We start from the raw sequence: 6,547 nt of genomic DNA, 5'->3' as shown, positions 1-6,547 counted from the left end.
TGCTCGGGAAGAGCGTTAGCCGCCATCCGCTCTGAAGGAGGGGCCATTGGAACAGGGAACTCTACCTGCTCCCCATCCGAGTCCACATAACGGAGGACCCTCTCAGCATAAGGGACATCCTCCAGGTCAACCTCCTCGACCTGAAAACACACATACAAGATTCAAGTTGTATAAGAATACAAAAAAAAATACAAAAATACAAGAATACAAGAATACAAGAATACAAGATTCAAGTTCAAAGTTTACCGGTGGCACAAAACGAATTGTTGGAGCAAGCCTCAGCAGGAAGTATCTGTAGCTAGCAGCCCTGTTTACAAAGTTCCCCCATGGGAGACACAGGGATTGGCCACCCGCCTCCAAAGCATCCACGTAGGCTCGAATAGCCGCGGTAGCCCTCAGCATCATGAACTCCGGAGGGTCCAGGGGAACAAGACGATATGCAGTACTATGTTGGAGAGTCACTCGCTCACCCAGATACCACATGGGGCGACAAACTCCCAGAATCGGCACCCGTCGCTCAGACAGGAAATAGGCTCTGACAGCTGAGGCAGGTATGGGCACATCTGAAAAAGGGCGCCAACGCACCTACAAAGCAGGCAGCTCAGTCAATATACAAAATACAACCAGTACAAGGCTCTACAAAACGCAAATGTACCTCCTCAAAAGGTGTGTCCCGCAAAGCTCTGCGGAAGACTGCTATAGTCGTACTAGTGCGCTCCGCTCCTTCCTAAGCAAACGGGTAAGCCGCAACTCTAGGGCGAGCAGGCGCCAAGCCGGGAAAATGCTCATACGTCCAAGTATTCAAGCAAATAAGACATCAGTAAGTCTTATGCATGTAAAATACAACATACAAAGTACAAATACAAGATACAAGTTCAAGGAGTTCCAAACCTCCAGCACTCTCCACAGGGTCGTTATGCTAACTAAGCTCTCCAAGGCAGTCCTTGAAGTATTATTCATCTCATACAAAAGGTGGGTATACGCCAAGCTACCCAGCTGACCCCCGAAATGGCCCGCAAGTCAATCAAAGGCCCCAAGTAGCCCGCCAGCACGCGACTATTCCTGCCCGAGACAATCATTCGTCATACGAGCGCCAAAAGGAAGAGTCGAACCTTCTGCTCCGCCGTGGTACCGGCCATGTCAATACCCCTCAATATTACTTCCACCGAAGCAGCGGTGTCACTGTTAGTGATCAAATCTATGACAGGGCCCATCAAGTCCCTGACACCAGCAGTCTCCATGTCAAGTTGGACGCAAAAGAGACCTCCGTCTCAGAAAACGGGAGGTCGGTAATCATAGCAAACTCGAAGGGAGTAATAGTGATCTTCCCCCAGCACATGTGGAACGTATTAGTGGTGTCCCACCACCACTCCAAGAAGGCCTGTGTCCGGACTTTGACGCTCGTCGTTCCCTCAAAACCTCTGATCGCCTCCTAGAAGGCGGCAAAGCCAGTCTGCGCCCAAATTCCCCGGGCCTCCTCATCCTCGTGAATAGTCCGAGAAGCCTGCAAGAGCTCCCTCCGAGACCAGAACACTCGGATCATCGTCCTATCAATCTACAAAAAGGATAGGTCAGTGCAAATGGGTACAATTCAAATAGCAAACCACGCCAGTACGTGGTCGCTGAAACAAATGATGTCTCAGATGGAATACAAGGTCCGTCGGCCGCCAGCCACGACCATCGCAAGTAAGCCTTCCCCGAGAGGTCTTGCCCGTAGGAAGCGCCTCCATCTCTGCAGCTTCATTGTTAGAAGCGTCCTCCATAGAGGCTCGAGCACTCAGCTAGCTTCCAACGAGTGTGACGAGGCATACAAGAAGCATTCAAATACAAAAATCAACATCCAAGTCTGGGGGCTATCTAATACTAGCCCGTAAAAAATTCAAAAGCCTAAACATCCCCAGTGGTAGTACTTGTCTAGCCGGGGACTTCTATTTCAAGAGACTATTCAAGTTCAACACCAATGCCTAGGTTATCCATGCCTAAGCAGGTATTCAAGATCAACACCAACGCCTAGGCTATCCATGCCTAAGCAGGTATTCAAATTCTACACCAATGCCTAGGCTATCCAAGCCTATTCCTATACAAGACCTATAAAGGTCCCCAGTAAAGTCGGCATCTACAAATTCTGAGTACAAGATTCCAAGTGCAAAAGTTCAAATTCACATTCTACAAAGTTCCCACAGTTCAAGTTCCTACATGCCATCCTAAGGTAATTTCAAAAGCAAAAACATGAAATACTTACATGGACAAGTGTAGAGGAAATGCAAGAGCAACAAAATCAAAGGGAGAGAGCAATCGAACTTCGAGACTAGTAGGGATGGAAATATCCAGTGGATCACTCGATAACCCGACCACCCGTTTTAAATAAATGGATGAAAACCCGCAATAAATGGGTGAAAGGCGGGTGACGGGTGAACCGGGTGACGGATGCGGGTCGGGATTCGGGTGAAAAAATTTGGTCCATCACCCGACCCATCACCCGCTAATACACACACACACATATATATATATATACATATATATATATATACATATATTTATATATACATATATTTATATATACATATATATATATATATATATATATATATAATTGCAAATTTTCCAAAGCAAACCCTAAATCATTAACGCGCCTCTCAAACTCAAACTACTCTCAACTTTCTCTCTCCTCCTATTTTCATATCACTCAACTTCTCAAGCGGCGCCCGACGGATCTCAAAACTCCTCCACCCTTCTTCTCTTCTTGCATGTGTTTTGTCTCCACTTTCAGGTATTTCTCCTTCTAATTCCACCTTACTATTTTTAATCTTATGTTATGGAGTTTAGTTACTTTAATTTGAATTAATACGACCTAAACCAAGGCCTGATTGTTTTAATTGTTGTTGTTTAGTCGGCTTGATTTCAAGCTTTCATAAGTGTAGATGTAGATCTTTCACGGGAATTTCATACTCTTGATGATTAACGATTTTTTTGTTAATGGCCATTTAAGTAATATGATGCCCATTTTTTGTCAACGTGATTAATGATTTTTTTTAATGGCCATTTTTTTGAAGCTTGCAATCTGGAAGATGGTTGTTGTCTTGCTGAGTTGCTGACCTGCTGCGGTGTTGTGTGCTCCTTACCTACTATTGCTTGTCTTGCTTGTTGCTGTCTTGCTGCTGCCTTTTGTTGAGTCGCAGTTGATGAGTGACATTTATGTCGCTCATAGGGTAGTGATTAGGCAATTATTCGAGTCGTTTTATTGTATTTTTAGCATTTGTAATCTTTATTTTCCTTAATTTATCATTTTAATTACTTATAACTTAGTTTAGTATTTTTAGCTATTTTTGTTAGTTTTTAGATCTTGATTTCGTAATTTTTTTATCATGTTTGTTTTATAATTTTATAGTTTAGTTATTTATTTATTAATTTTCTATTTCTATTTTTATTCATTTATTATTATTATTATTATTATTATTATTATTATTATTATTATTATTATTATATAAATCAAATGCGAACCAAGTCAAATATTTTACAAATAGTTAGTGGGCAGCCGAGAAACAATCTGGACCCCCACTCCCCTGGCTATAGCAAAGCCTATCCTAGTGAAAATATGAGCAGCAGCACGAGCCCCAATGTCCTGTGTCCTAAAAAACTTCTGAATCCGCTTCAGCAACGCAACAACATCCTTATCCAGCTCCCCCAATTAAGAGAAAGAGAGCGGAAGAAGGTCATAACCAATGGCCCTGCAATGTGCTTGTACTTCACTCGTTTCCGAATAGCCGCATCAGTCACAACCCGGCCCAGAGCAAAGCCAGACAACCCAGACTGTGTCAAAGGAGATGATCCCGTCAAGTCGCTCCATCGTTCCCTCCAGATAGACCAATATCAACCTCTTTTCGCGCCGAAATCCCAGAGCGATAACAAACATCAACAAGAGTATCCCGAACCACATTATCAACAAGAGAAATATTATTATTATTATTAATTATTAATTATTATTTGTCATTTACTTTTTTTTGTTTAAATTCTATTTTTCGGTTCTCCCTCATCTTTGTTTTTATGTGTGTAGGTGATCGTGTGTTTTAAGATTGGGCAGGAGTTTGACAATCGAGTCCATTGTTTTGACTTGTCAGGGAATGAAATGAATGGGACTTGGGCCTTTGTCTTAGTGGGCCTCAAAGTCTCAAGCATGCTGTCAGCTACTCTCCTCTCCACCTTAGCCTACACTCCAAACTCCAGCCTATCCTTCACCACATCAAGAAGCACCAACCTCCCTCTCCTTCACCGCCACATCACCGACAACATCCCTGCACCCTCTTCTCTGCCTCGCAACTCCAACAACCACCGTGCAATACTGAAAACAAAGAAAAACTCCAAGCAAGCTGCACCTGCATCTCCACCTCACCACCAACATTCAATCTTCACCATCATTGCACCAACACCAAACGCAACAAAAATCAGCCTAAAATCGCAAGCACGAAGCAGAGCAAAAAGCAGAGTATTTATGTTTGGGCGAACCTAAATTGAGTTCGACCGAACCCAAAATTTAGAAAAGTTCTTGACAAGGTCGGGTCCGGTCGAACCTTAATGGAGTTCTCTCAAACCACTATTAAGTTCGCTCAGACCTCCTTTGAGTTCGCCCGAACATTTGAGCGCTCAATTATTATACGGAATTAATGAAATCGGGCGGCCGTGATACGATGATCAAAATCAAATGGCCACGATTGATTGCATTTTGACGATGATGATGATTAGAGATGAGGGCCATTGATGACGGCTGATGAAGGGTGACGATCGATGGTGATGGATTGGTGAGGATGGACGACAAGATGATGATAATCGTCAATGATAGATGATGAAAAGTGAACGGTGATGATTGATGATATTTGATGATCAACGGTGGGAGCTGCGATGAAGAGCAGCGAAATAGAGGAGCGTAGAAAATGGGCGAAGGAAAGGAAGAACGAATTAGAGGAGAAGACAAAATATGGTTCTGAATTTGTGGGCTTTGTTATTTTGTCCTCTTATTTTTTCTTCTCTTTATTTTTATTTCCCTTTTATTTTCTTTCTATTTTTCTTTTTTCTTTTTCTCCTCTTTTATTCTTTTCTTTTAACATGTAGTATAAATATCCAAATATTTGGAGGTCATGGGGGAATGTACATAAATTAGGCTTTTCTCTTATTTTTAGGGTTTTTCTTAGTTATTGAAGAGAGAAAAAGTGAGAAAAATTAATGGAAAGCTTGATTTTTGGATGATTGAAGGAGCAATCTAGAGATTTGAACAACTCCTTAGCTTCACTCAATGAGAATTTCTTACTCTCTCTTCTCTTTTATTTCTTTATTTATTGTCTCATTTATCGTTCTAATTAGTTTAATTATTTTTGTTTAGTTTAATGATTCATGTTTAGATTATTTGTTATTATTGTTTAGAATCATGTTCTTAGTTGTTAATTTCTATAAATTTCATACTTTTATGTTGATGGATTAGTTTATTGGTTAGGGTTTGGTGAAAAATCAACATTGATTGGTTTGGGCGCTTGTGATTCGAAATTAGGGATTTTCATGCTTAAATTATTGCATATTTAGCTATTTCCAATACATGTTGCATTTAACTTGATAAATTAAGTGTTTCCTGATTGTTTGGAGTAGTCTAGTTGGGTTGGAAAGGGATTAAAGACCTAAACTTGATTATATGGTTGAATTGGGATTTTGATTTACCTCGGGTACGATAGGGTAGAATGGGAGTTCATCCTTGATGCTTAGGGAAATTGCTCGCACGTCGGGAGATAGTTGGAGCTATTTGTGAATTCAACGCATATTCATGTAGTTTTTGTGAATCTTCCCCGATTTTAGCTCTTTTATGTCCATTTCATGATTTGTTGTTGTTTGACCCATTCCCTAATCTCGTTTACCTTTGATTTCTTAATTTAATTTAATTACTTTTATTCGATCAGTGAATTTCCAAAACCCCGTTCCGACCTAGCTTATCGTTTGATTAGCATAAATTAGCGCACCTTAGTCCTTGTGGATTCCGACCCTTGCTTACCGCTTTACTTGTGTTTAGTGGTTAGTTTAGGTAATTTGTTTGATTAGGAGAGACTAGTAACGACCTAGTTTTCCCCTCGATCAGCAGTCTTGCAATCTGGAAGATGATTGTTGTCTTGCTGAATTGTGGCAACCTGTTGTTTGTTGATTGTTGAGTTATTGTTCCTTTGCTAATTTTAAATGGAATATGTTGTTTAAGTTTATTGTTGAACACTTTATGTTTGGAAGAGTTTGATTTTTATTAAAGTCAAAGTGCTGTAAAATTAATGTTTGTACTTTTCATAAAGTTCTCATGTTTTGGAACTAATGTTCGAATTATTTTAGCTATATTTTTTCCGTATTAGTCGGTATTGTAAATACAGGAAACTTAACGCATTTAACCCGAATATCACCCGTTTCACCTGTGGGTGATGGATGGATGGAATCCGGGTGATGGACGGGCCGGGTGATGGATGGGTCGGGTGGAGCAAATGGAACCGGGTGATGGATACGGGTGATGCTCCACCCGACCCAAATC

General features: G+C 41.1%; 1 long non-coding RNA gene across 1 annotated transcript; it reads left to right on the top strand.

The window, feature by feature from the left end:
* The first annotated feature begins 2,601 nt into the window (after positions 1-2,601).
* On the top strand, positions 2,602-5,241 carry LOC110802562 (uncharacterized). The gene is made up of 2 exons (XR_008921004.1): positions 2,602-2,770; positions 3,054-5,241. It is a non-coding gene; the product is annotated as an uncharacterized lncRNA (long non-coding RNA).
* The last annotated feature ends 1,306 nt before the right edge of the window (positions 5,242-6,547 follow it).

Source organism: Spinacia oleracea, chromosome 5 (assembly GCF_020520425.1).
Source record: "Spinacia oleracea cultivar Varoflay chromosome 5, BTI_SOV_V1, whole genome shotgun sequence".
Lineage (NCBI taxonomy): Eukaryota > Viridiplantae > Streptophyta > Magnoliopsida > Caryophyllales > Amaranthaceae > Spinacia > Spinacia oleracea.
This window is presented reverse-complemented; position numbering and strand designations above follow the sequence as displayed.